At 44.4% G+C, this 12496-nt stretch overlaps 1 protein-coding gene across 1 annotated transcript in view; it reads left to right on the top strand.

Annotated features, from left to right (window-relative positions):
• Window positions 1-6433, top strand: part of MAP2K6 (mitogen-activated protein kinase kinase 6) — a 55176-nt gene extending 48743 nt beyond the window's left edge. The window contains exon 13 of the mRNA XM_037404717.1: window positions 6065-6433. The gene's annotated coding sequence lies outside the window, so the exon portion shown is untranslated. The remainder of the gene's footprint in view (window positions 1-6064) is intronic.
• Window positions 6434-12496: the final 6063 nt, after the last annotated feature.

Genomic DNA, 12496 nt, shown 5'->3' with positions numbered 1-12496 from the left:
CTCTCTTTTTCAGATACAGAGAAAGACAAATAGTTGCCTTCACTGATCTGCCCCTGCTGTTGGGGAAATACTGTTAGGGATACGATTCCTGCAGATGGGGTTGGGTCTCATTTAGAGCTAGGGTCATGGAGGGTGTAAACTGGCATTGTTCCATTGGCTTGGCTGGAATAAGGCCAGTTTTGTCCAGCTGAGAATCTCTCCTTAATGTCTAAACAGTTATTACACACTAATAAAGATTAATGATTGTAAATCCCCATGGATTATACATAAAATGGCAAGTTTTACTCATTAATCTTTATTGCCATATTATAGCTGTTTATGTTAGAGAAGTCATCTCTCTCTGTTCTGAACATGCAATTAGGAGGTGGGGGTTGAGCATGGGGGAGATGAAGGGTGGACAAAACAGACCAGATGTCCACGTGTTTTACAGTCTGTGTCCTCCCCCCAAGTTGGTTGTTTCCTTGAAAGCCGTTAACCAGCAGCAAAGGATGTATCGCAGAGCTTTGTCTGCTTTGCTGGCCTCTGGCTGAGCTATAAAATCCAGATTGTTGCTGGTGAGAAGGGATCAGATCTCCTAATTAATATTTCAGCTCAGCCTTTACTGGAGCAGATGGGTAAAATGAAATTTGATGTGCACTCTGGCAGCCCAGAACTCTGCAGTGCGGTGAGATTCGCTCTCCCAGACCGTGGCTGGAAGAGATGCTTTCTGTGAAGTAGGCAGCTGTGTTACAGGTTGAGAGGACACTGCTCCTTCACATAACCCCACACCATAAAAGCAGTTGATTTTGTTAATAAAGAGGGCCAGAAAAAGCTCAGTTGAATCTCAGCTTCTTTGTGTTTGCAGATGCGTATAGCCATAGCTAGGAGCTGGTGGTGCCGGTGGTCTGGACACAAAGGTTCACGTGCTGTATAAATGGAGAGGACTCTGAAGAGAATGTAGTAAACTTCAAGGGTGGCTTTAGTGGCAAAATGAGTCCTCTGATAGGCAGCTGATATCAATCCACTCTGCCAAGGAAGGTCTGGAGCTGATGGCCCAGATTGCCATTCCAGCAAGAGAAACAAAATCTAAAGCCCCAAAGAAACCCACAGGGAAAAACTGCGAGCTGACGTTTGTGGCCTGCTGCGTGGCCTTGTGCATTGCTGCTTCCCCTGCTGAGCTCGTCAGTGAGGTCCAGAGGTCTGACTTAAACGATGGGGAAAGCATGAGAAAGGCCTCTGTAGCTGAGAAAGAAGAGGGTAAACATTTTAAGGTTGTCTCTAACTAGCCTAATGGTAGAAATACCTAATTTACAGGCCACAGGGATAAATGAATTCTTCAGGGGCCTATGCAGCCAGCAGAGCTGTTCCACTGGGAACAACTTTGGCTGCATGATGTTTTTTACATGGCCTCCTTTAATGCACTCCTGGGTTGCTAGAAGGCTCTTTGCCTCCATCGACACTTTACGTCTCAGTCACCTTTACGTTTTGTATTTTACTGTCTAGGATTTTACTAGCAGCCTTTTTTCTAGGCGGTTGGTCAGAGTGAAGGCAAGGGAAGGGGGCCTCCAGCCAGCTCTCCACAGAGTGCTCTGGGAGAGGAAGGAGCTGCCTGTCTGTTATCCAGTGCCTGCTTAACGGAAAGGCCGGGTACCCAGCCGAAGTGAGAGCTTCTCCTTTTGTACTTCACTGCCATTGCATTAAAACCTCCTTTCTGGAAGTGGAGCAGCTCTGGAGTTGCAGCAGCCTCTCCACAAGGCGGCTCGGCCTTGCCGTCAGCCGAGCTGCAGGACGGGCCACATTTCCTTCCTTGAAAGGCTCTTGGTTTTCTCTGAGCGTTGGGGCAAAAGTCCAGCGGCTGCGAGGTACTGCAAGGATAAGCTGGGAAAAGCTTGGAAGCGTCTTAAACACTCTGGAAATAGAGGTGGAAATCAAAAAAGATCAGACATCTTTCGGCAACTTCCAAAGCTGTGTGGTTTTAGCCAGACCTGAAAACCCTTCCTAGAAGTTTATTTCAGGGTATTTTGATATGTTACTTTCGCTTTTGGGCCTAGCTAAATCCAGGAAACTCAGAACAGTGTAATTTTTAAATAATGAGTGAACACACCCCAAGCATTACTGAACCGATCAGGAAAGTTTCGGTTTGGTTTCTCTTCGAGGAATAACTCAGGCCAGCTCAGGGTTTATCCTAATTCAGTCTGGTTTTGCCCCAGATAATTATTCTTTTTTTGAGAAAATAAAAGAGATCAGACCATGGTCTTCCAAAACGCTGTGACCCATCACACAAGGGTATGCACCAAATTGTGCCAGAAGGTGATAAATGCTACAGTAAGAGGCGGCCAACATCTGATGGCTGGAAAGAGCAGTCTGGCAGCAAGCATGCCTGTGGCCTCCAAAAATGGAGGTAGATACAGTTTCTCAAGGGGCTGTGTGATGGAGGTATCAGGGTGTGCCCGTCTTGTTTTTTCCCTGTAGTAAAGAACATTCAGCCAGCTCAGAGTGTCCTGGAACAATATCTGAAAGCCTTTGGTGTTTCTCAACTTAGTTGTAGGTTTTTTTCAGGATGGATACCGTGAAAAGTCAGGAAGGACCAGGTATCTTTGATTTACGTGGCCAGAGTGAAGAGATGTAGATTAAATGCCTCGTTAAGAGCCAAAAAGGTGTGTTTAAAGATAAATTACCATCTCCATCATAGTTATTAAGTCAGGATCAAATTTTCACATGTACAGGTGCATCTGCAGAGCTCTCCATCCACATTTAGCCCAGATTTAGTCATGAATCTTGCATAAATATCTAATAGCATGGGCTGTGCCATTTGATGAGCTTCTGGCAGGTTGGGGCTCTACAGGCAGAAAAAAAGCCTTGTTCAAAATACAGTATCACCAAAACCAGGATTTGGGCTCCAAACATTTCCTGTATAATCTAGATATGAAGTGAATTTCCAGAGCTCTACCACCATTTTGTTTCCCTCATAACTGTGAATCAAGCGGCTTGTGCTTGGTGACAGCTGTCACTGTGACAGTGGAGCTGCTGGAAATAGCCACAACATACAAAGTAGCTGAAATTTTGCATTTATTTTTTAATAGCAATACATTGCGGGGAAGCTGCTAAATGTAGTTTCTTAGAAACTGGAAATATGTTGGAGTAAAACTTGTCATTTCTTGTAGAAAAAAATAGTGGTCTGAAAATGTCCGAAATCTTCAGTTTCAGGAATTACAGTTTTATTGGCAAAGATCCATGTTTAGCATCAAAATTTTTGAAAGTTTCTGTCTTAAGGTGTGAAATCTGCTTTTTCATGAGATGGTGGTAAATTTGTAACAAGGATATTTCTATATACTTTCAGCTAGAAAAAAAAAATATATATGAGCGCAATGGAAAAGCAACCACCTCCTAGTAGTCTGCTGGTATTGAAGAGGGTGCAGGCAAAGCACCTGTGTTTTGAACATGTTAGAAAAGAGAAGGCTTTCCAGCCTGCTGTAATGCAAGTCCTTATTTTACTTTATTTTTAGTTTGTTGGTTTTTTTACAGTATCATAATTTGTTTTGGAACTGTGAAAGTCTCTGCTTCTCCTTACATGTGGCAGGCTGATTATTCTTTCTCATGTTCTTACTATTTATTATTTATCCATTTCTGGTACTATCCAAGATGTGCTGAAGGTATCTCCCACCCTGCCTTGAGCCATATGGAATCACTGTACTATCTCCTAACAACTGGGATGGCAAATGGCAGTAGATGGCTAATTATTATTTTAAATTATATTTGTAGCAATTTAGATTTTCTTTTAGTGAGCTGGTTTGCCCTAAAATTAGAGATGAGGATAAGGAATCTTTTTTAAAAAAATGCATTTTTCCATTTTTTTTTGATGTCTTGGAGACTTCTGAATAAACCTACTCACTCTCTTTTTTTTTCATAGGAAAAACACCAGTTGGATTGTAATTGTTCCTTTAAGAGGGGATTGACTAGCATCAGGGTTCAGTTTAACTGGTAAAAATGCTCTATGTCACAAGATCGTTAGCCAAAAGCACAGTGGAATTCTGAGAAAATGATAATTTTCCACCTGAAAAGTAAAATCTGGTTTGTGATGAACTTGGTTTGTCCAAGTCCCATGCTAGGCTTTTCTGTATCAAATTTGCATGGAGTTTTCCTTTAGCCCTCAAGCTAGTGAGACCTGGGGTTGCCAGGATTGCTTCGAAGCAAGGCTGAGGGCCACCCAGGCACCCTCTGGCCACATGTCTGCTCTGGGTTTGGAGGATGTGAGTCTTACAGAAATGATGGAGCAGCTAATGAATGGCTTCTTCTTGCCCTGCGAGAGATGTTGAGGTGAAATCCCATAAGCATGACTGTGTGAGACAAGCAGGACTGGGGGCTCAAAACCACGAGGTTTTTCTTCTTTTTATTCCCTTTCTTCTCTTTGCAAAGGTGCCTTGCTGCTCTCCTGCTTCAAAAGCCTCCCCAGCCTTTCTGATAAAGAATGCTGTGGTGCATCTGTTTTCAAACAGCTTGCATTGGTTTTCTGGTTTGTTTTTTCTTCCCCCTATGTATAAGAAATGTTGGGTAGCAGAATGTGGAATTCATTAGAAGTTCATAAAGCAGGGACCTCAGAAGGATGTGGGTATAAATGCTTTTCAGGCATCTGAGGTGAACTTTAAATGGAGCTTTGGCCCTCATTTGCTTTCTGCTTTTCAAAAACCATTTATGAGAAAGTGGAGCTGTCAAAGCCATGCATGAACTTTGCCTTCTTGCAAATAACTTGTCTCAAAGTAAATTGTCAAAATGCACAAGGAACTTGTCTCAAAGTAAATCCAGTAGCTCTGCAAAGCTGGAAACGTTATGTGCATTAGAGTGTGTGTATGTGTGAGTGTGTATGTGCACATGTTGTACATGGGAGGGTGGAGTGAGTAAGTCTACCATTTTGGAGATGTAAGAAACACAATGCAAGTGTTTTTAAAAAAGGCGATGTAAAATATTTATTTCTTGGCAAAAGTACATCAGACCACATCTCCCATCCTTCTTTTAATTGCTTCATGTTTGTTTTTGTTGTCTAAGTCTTTGCTGGCCTGTTTCCTCTGCAGTGCTCATTGCTACTTAGCAGCTCGTAACCTCACACAACCCCTCCGCAGCAAGGGAGCGCATGGCATGGGGGAGCTCACAGGAGCACAGGCTCTGCTGCTCAGCAGGGAAAGCACTGGTGTTCACATCAACAGCAGGAATGGAAGAGGTAGTATTAGATGAAAAGGTAGGACAATGCAATGTGAGCGATTTTTGATTTTTAGCCCTGAGGAGGAAACTTGGTCCTCATCAGAATCAAAACTGCCCAAATCCTAATGCCAAGACCCCAGATCGTGGCTTTGGGAGAAGGTAGATTGGTGCAGGGATAGCAGGCTTTGAGAAAGACTCTCCCTGCCTTGGCAGGCTCTTGTGAACACATACTAGTGGTATATTTAAAAGAAATGAGGTGCTGTCATCTTTGTGAGATGGCACCCAGGTTCTTGTCAGTGCTGGTTAAGGTCCCCTCGGGCTTTGCCCCTGGTTTGTAGCAGTGCAGAGCCTGTGCCAGGAGGCAGTGCTGCCCTGTCGCTCCGAGCTCCTGTTCCTCTCTGCAACCAGGCGAAATTTCATCAGTCAGATGTTGCAAAGTTCACAGGGTCCTCCCTGTGCTCCAGAGTATTTTGGTGGTCGCCTGGCTGCCCACCCCTATGGCTTCACATCCGCTCCGTCTGAAACACTTCTCTTAACCTGTGTTGTCTTCGTTCATCTCAAAGCCGTTCATCATCCTATGAGGATGATAAATAGTAGGAGACTGACAGTAGGACCATGTGCGTAATGTTAGATAGCCTTTTATTTAATGTTGTTGTTTTAATGAGATGCTTTTAGGATCCGTGTTGTACTGGATTAAGGATATTGGTGGAACAATTTAACTGGTATTCTTTAAGCCTGACTGCCCCAGATCCTTACCCTCCACCCTCTTAATTTAAAAAAAAAATAAAATAAAATAGATTGGGAGAATATATTTAACTTGAAAAAAACCCCAAACTTTGCTGATGGAATAAGTTAATCTTCTTTACTATGCTTCGATTTTATTTCTCAGGATATCCAAAGGTTTATCACTGCTGCTGAGAGAAGGGGACAGTACACCTTTTTGAAACTTCAACCACTGTAACCATTTTCCAGATGTGAGTGTGTGTGCGTGCGGGTGTGTGTATGTTAAACTCAGCACTGTGTGTGCGTGTGTTCTGCTGAATATTGTGTGCATCTATGAAATGCTTCAAACAACTGCCTGGAAGTCAAAACCAACCACCTCTTTCCAGTCATATGTTTGCCGTGACTTTTCATAACCACACTTGAACTAGTGGTCTTGGATTAAATATTCAAAGAGCAGGGCATCTTTATAGCAATGGTATGTCAGTCAAATTAAGAAAAATGTACACAAAAATAAATAAATGAAATTTAAAAGTAACGTGCTGTCAGTCTACCTGTGTTTACCCAGTGGAAGTACTACCCATTGTTGGGGACCCACTTTGTACTGCTTTTGCTATTCGTATGAAAAGTTTTTAAGGATCAGCTTACTTGTAAGAGTCTTTCTGCCATTGGTTTTTCTTTCTGCACTTCGGCTAGCGTGGCTGGCGAGAGCAGACGCATCCACATCCCGTCCAGCCCACATCAAAGGCGTGAGCCCCGGCTCCCGCCGGGCTCTGGCAGGGCGCTGGTGCGATGAGAGCAGCCGGCTTCCTGCCCCCCGCCCCAAATCATCTTCCCCGTGTGGATGGAGGGGTTCAAGGGGCTGCAAATGGACACAGCCTCTGTGCCCAGCATTGCCTGGGGGCGTGGGTCTTGGTGCTGGGCTGACACCAACACGTGCTGTTGGGGTTGGAAGCCCAGCAGCTTGCTCAGCACCTTGCACTGATGGGGCTGAAGTGAGCGGTGAGTTTTATGCAGCTGTCGGCCTCTGTGCTCACGGGCTGGAAAACAGATGTGGTGCTTCGCTCTGTCTTTCACCAGGTCCTGGATCCAACCCTGGATTCCACTGCCAGCCCCGTCACTATTATCTGCAATTAAGCCTTGCATTTCTTTAAAGGTTAACTATTAGGCTGTGCATTTGTCATGATGCAGAGCCAATTTTCACCCTTAATTTATTAGGCTAAGTCAAATAGCATTTTGCTTGAGTAAAGCATGCTGGTCTGGGTCATACTGAAACATGAATCGCTATTTCCGTCTTTCTCATGTAAATAAAATTATGCTTCCATTTATATTAGAATTGCCGAAAACAATATATCAGCTCCCTCTGCTGATCCTGCAGTCCCAGTTAAGGCAAAACCACTAGTTGCAGAGCTGATGTGCTAAGGAACGAACCAAACAAAAATAACCCATTTAATGTAATAACCAGTAAGGGCACAGGAAAGGAATCGATGTTTATCACATAGAAGAAAGCGGAGTGGCCTGGGCTGAATGCTTTTAGGTTGCAGGGGGAATGTTACCTGGCGTCAGTGATGGGAATGCTGGTGATACAGAGGTTGCCATAAAAATGTCTGAAAAGAAGAGTTGCAAGAGGCACATAACTGTTTCTGGGAATCCTAAGCAAAACAGCTGCCGAAGTTTTATCTGCACTGTGGCACGTGTGTATGTATGTATGTGTATTCTGTTTAAAAGGATGAAATTAAAAGCCGTACTTTTATTTTATCAAATGAAATTACCCTTGTATGTTCAGAATATTTATGCATCAGTACTTTTTTTTTATTAGAGCCTTATCTCACTGTAATCAATTCCAAATACAAAACTATTTTTATCACTGAAATGCAGCAGTAATTTATAAGATGTAGACAGAACGCACACGAGATGCCAAAAGCAATTTTATGGAGCCTCTTTTGTTGTCATCTACAATGCATCAGTTCTTGCCTTCAGCCTCCCATCAATTTTAAAAGCCCCAAGATGGAATATATAAATAAATAAATAAATAAAAAGGAAAAAGTGTACTGGAGCAGCTGCCAACCCCTAAAATAGTCTGGAGATACGTATGCACCTTTGGGATAGAGTTTGATTGGACACCGCACAATAATGTAAACCGTGCTGAGCTTTGTAATACAATTGTTTTAGTTGGCGAAATGGCAGATCTGGTTCCCTCTGTCTCACTTGCCTACTAGATAGTATTTCGTATATGTGCAGAAAATGAAATTGTGAAATAATGTCCTGCATTATCACAAATAACGTCACGTTGAAATAAGGAAAAGAAGAGTGAAAGTTGAGGTCCTCACAGACAAACAGGAACTCCAGCCCTGCACAGGACAATATTTAAATGTGTCCAGCCTAAAGCATATCTTTTATAGGGTCCTTCTTTGGGTTACTTTCCCAAAAGGGTGGCTGACGCTGGATGTGACTTGTAGGGCCAACACTAGGTTGGTAGTGGGTTCTCAGAAGGTGCCGGCACCCATCTTAATCCACTCGGACAACCACCAATGGTAAAACTTCAAGAGAAATGTGGATTAAGCTGGAATGAAATCCTGAATGTATTTTAGCAGCAGGAGTCTTGTGGAATTGTGTTCCAAAAAGAAGATTTGCCATTTTGCAGAAACTGAAACATTTGTAGGCAGGGACTCCTGCCTTTGGGTCTTGCACCCAAGCAAGACAAGGTGATTTGGTCTTGGGGTTTCTGTACTAATAATCATGAGAAATTTCCAACTAGAAGCTTTCTGAAATCCTCAGAGCTAGGAAGAGGTGGCCACTGAAATGCTTTTGCCTGGTGGATGTGCACTTGCAAATACACACCCAGTTTTGTGGATTGTTTTCTCTTCACGTGGCAGAAGAGTGATCCTCTGGCATAGCAAGCAGCACTCGGGGGAATATCCCTGCCCTTGTGCAGAGTACCTCGTCTGCTGAGTGTGTCCTCGATTTCTCTGTATGTGGTGCTTGCTGAAGTTGGAAAGAGATGATAAGGAAAAATCATATGCTGAGGCTTAAACCATTTGCAGTCATTAGGGATTCTAAAATGGAAGAGAGACATGTTTCACAACTCCTCTTGCTGAAGTTAGCCGTGAATATCTAGAATCCAGCTTTGGTTTGTGACTTTTACTGGGACACACTTTGGCCTGACAAATGGCACTTTCCTAATACTTCACCATGGTGACAGATATCTGCAACTATGGACCAAGGATCTGAAGAAACAGCAAGATTTTTTTTACAGGTCACAGTTCTTGCTCTGCAGGTTGAGTCCACTCCTGTTTGATTTCCTTGTGGCTGTGACAAGGCACGTGAAATTTAGCAATTAGGTTTTATAAAATGCGGCATGGAAAAAGAGTATTTGAGGTGACACACATTCTTCCTCAGCATGAGCTGCTCTGCCACCTTTTCCGTATCATGAAAAACGTTATCATAGTTAGCCCAAGCACAGCAGCACAGTACTCCCCGCCTTGGTCTTCGCTTTCCTCCTCTCATTTAGGATCCCTTCCTGGCACGCACTAACATTTACTTCCAAAATGCAAATATGCCAAATGAAGCACTCTGAAATCATCCTAATTTTCATGCAGACAGCTGCTGGTGAATGCTCGCTCCTTCCAGTGAGCTCTCCGTGCCCCTCAGGAGCACCTGCGATAGCAGCATCCAGGTATGTGTTCATGGTTATGGTTTTCAAACTGTTATCTTGCCAATGCAAACATCTTTTCTGCTCTCCTAAATCACCCCAATGTCTCCTGCTACAAAGCCACGTGTTACCACTCCAGCACACTTTTGGTTACAGTTCTGGCTCTCTGGCTCTCCGGTGCCGGAAGTTCATGGTATGATGCTGAAAGCAAGATATTGCAAAGTTTCTTAAGAATACGTTGCATCTAGAGGTGATGTAGTTTACTGATGTTAAAGATAAAGATGTTTAATTCTGTGCCATTTGCTTGCCAAATCCTACTGATTTTATGAGAGTAATAGTCAAATTGAAGATATTTTCAGTCTTAAAAAAGCATCCTATTTTAATACGCCATGACTGTTTTTAACATATTCATGTTAATAGGTCTCTTTCAATATGCCTCTATAGGTATTGAAAATAAATGGGAGAACATTACAGAATATTAACAAATTATTAATGGGAAACATTACTAAGACACCTTTCTTGTTTGCCTACTGCTTTCACATTAGAGTGCTTTTGGGAAATAATAATAATAAAAAACTCCCGCTTGAAAGAATCATTACTAAAGCATTTTGCATGCAGATTACTTCAGGCTTCAGCACTGCAGCTCTCGGCTAGGTTAGGAGATGAAGGCCAAGATTTGTTGATTGAGATCAGATGGCTGGTGGCGAGAAGGAATCTAGATGACTTAACTGGAGGGATTAAACTCAGGTCTTTTGGCTTCCATTTGGCTGTTTTATAAACTCCACCACTGGGCCAGCTCGTTGGGCTCTGTTCCCCTCGTCGCGTATGTGTGATGTTAGCGGGGTGGTTTGTAGTATCAGCCAGTCCATCAGTATTAGCGGTCCAGACATTCTGGGTGAGAAAGGAAAAGACAGTGTAACTGAAAGCTAAAATTAGTCCCCGAAGCGCCCATCCGCACACCTCCAGCTCGGCGGCTGACCTCTCGGCTAAGGGGAGCGGCGAGTGCTCTCCAGCCCAGCCAGCACCTGGGCGTTTTGGTGATCGTTGGCACGCGGATGCCGTTGGACAGAGCCAGCATTCCCAAGGGCTCCAGCCCTGCTACCCTGCCCTGCCCAGGGAGAGGCAGGTCTCTGTGGCACCCAAACCAGAGCCGATGTCCCCTGGCAGCAGCGTGGCCGGCACTTTGCTGCAGGGTGACGTATCCTCGGTTATGTGGGAAGGAGGGTTGTGTTGTTGGCAATTCACGTCTGAAGCTTCACCCATTAGATGTACCCCATGGGAGCTGATGGAGCTCACTTTCTTCTTTCTTTCAGAGCCCTAACCTTTAATTTTACAACACTGATTGAAACCAAGAGTGGAAATAAAAAGTCAGAGCTACTCTGTTTTCCTTCCCCTCCCTTCCATTATCTTCTTTCTTTTCCATCCATCCTCATTTCACATGCCTCTCAGATTGCGTCCCCTTGGTTTTCCAGTTATTTATTGACCCAGACCTAATTCCTTATTTCCAGAAATGTGTCATGAATCCTGCCTTTGAGTCATTTGCTTTTTGCTTTCCAGGCTCACCTCTTTGACCACGTTTTCCTGTAAAAGATAAGGATATAGGGTTTGTGGAGTAATCGCAGCAGGATGCCTGGGTTTCATTCATAGATCTGTTGCCACTGGCTCATTATGGAAAATTAGGAGAGTTATTTCACCTTTCAGTGCCTCACCTCAGTGTCACCATCTGTAAAACAAGGCTAATAATTGTTATCTCTTCCTTGCAGGAGAACTGGGGAGCTTCGCTAATGACCATCTGCTAAATGTTCTCAGAGCCTCACATGAACATTTCTACTGAAGTGCAAATTATTATTAGAAACCAGGGATTGTTACTGGATTGATATCAAATCATTGTCGACAGCTTCTCTGCAGGGAAAACTTAGGCGCAGCCAACAAGAACAAGCTGCATGTTTTGAAGTTGTGCAGTTGATTATATTGGCTTTCATCTTCTGGTAAGAGGATCCTCTGCCATCTGAACTCTCTGATCTCTGGGAACACAATTCATCCAATCAATCTGGAGGAAAATAAACCTCCTCAGACAAAAATATAAAGTATCCACCTGAGATCACATGAAGATGGAAGATGTCAATTAATTCCCAGCCCCCAGTCCTTAACTCTTGTAAACCCAGTGTTTTTCTGGCCCACCAGACAACGCTTAAGAGAAGGATGCATCCGTTACATCGTCTCAGTATTGTAAAGAGCCTCGTGGGCCTGCCTGGGCTAAATTCTAATTAAAAACATGCAAATATTTTACAATGAGATTGGTGCCACTGAAAGCTTCTACGAACTGTCTGAGGGATACGTGTTGATCTCGTGGCAGCATGCAGAGGTTTGAGGTGCCAGGACAGATTCAGCTGTGGCTCCTTCCCAGCTCTCGTGGTGTAACCCCAGCTGGCAGCTGAGCCCCCGCGGCCGCTCGCTCTCTGCGCCCCGCTGGGATGGGGGACGGAGTCGGATGGGTGAAGGGAGAGCGCTCGTGCCTTGGGGTAAAGGCAGTTTAATAGGTGAGGCGAAACCCGCGCTCGCGAGCCCAGCAAGACAAGGAATGCGTCACCACTCCGTGGGCAGGCGGGTGCTCAGCCGCGGCCGGGACAGCCGGGCTCCAGGCGCGTCACTGCTACTGGGAGGACAAACGCCATCACTCCGAGTGTCCTCCCTTCTCCTTCCCCCAGCTGTATGCCGTATGTGACGCCGTATGGTCTGGGCTCTCCCTCGGGACAGCTGTCCCGGCTGTGTCCCCCCACCTCCTTGTGCCCCTGCCTGCTGGCTGCTGGGGGGGCTGAGGGGCAGGGACGACCTGGACTCTGTGCACACGCTGCTCAGCAATAATAAAACCATCTCCATCGTATCAACACCGTTTTCAGCACAAATCCAAAACATCGCCTGTACCAGCTACTGTGAAGAAGATTTAAC

The sequence above is a fragment of the Falco rusticolus genome, chromosome 1 (genome assembly GCF_015220075.1).
Source record: "Falco rusticolus isolate bFalRus1 chromosome 1, bFalRus1.pri, whole genome shotgun sequence".
NCBI lineage: Eukaryota > Metazoa > Chordata > Aves > Falconiformes > Falconidae > Falco > Falco rusticolus.
Note: the sequence above shows the minus strand (reverse complement) of the source record. Positions and strands in the feature narration are given on the sequence as shown.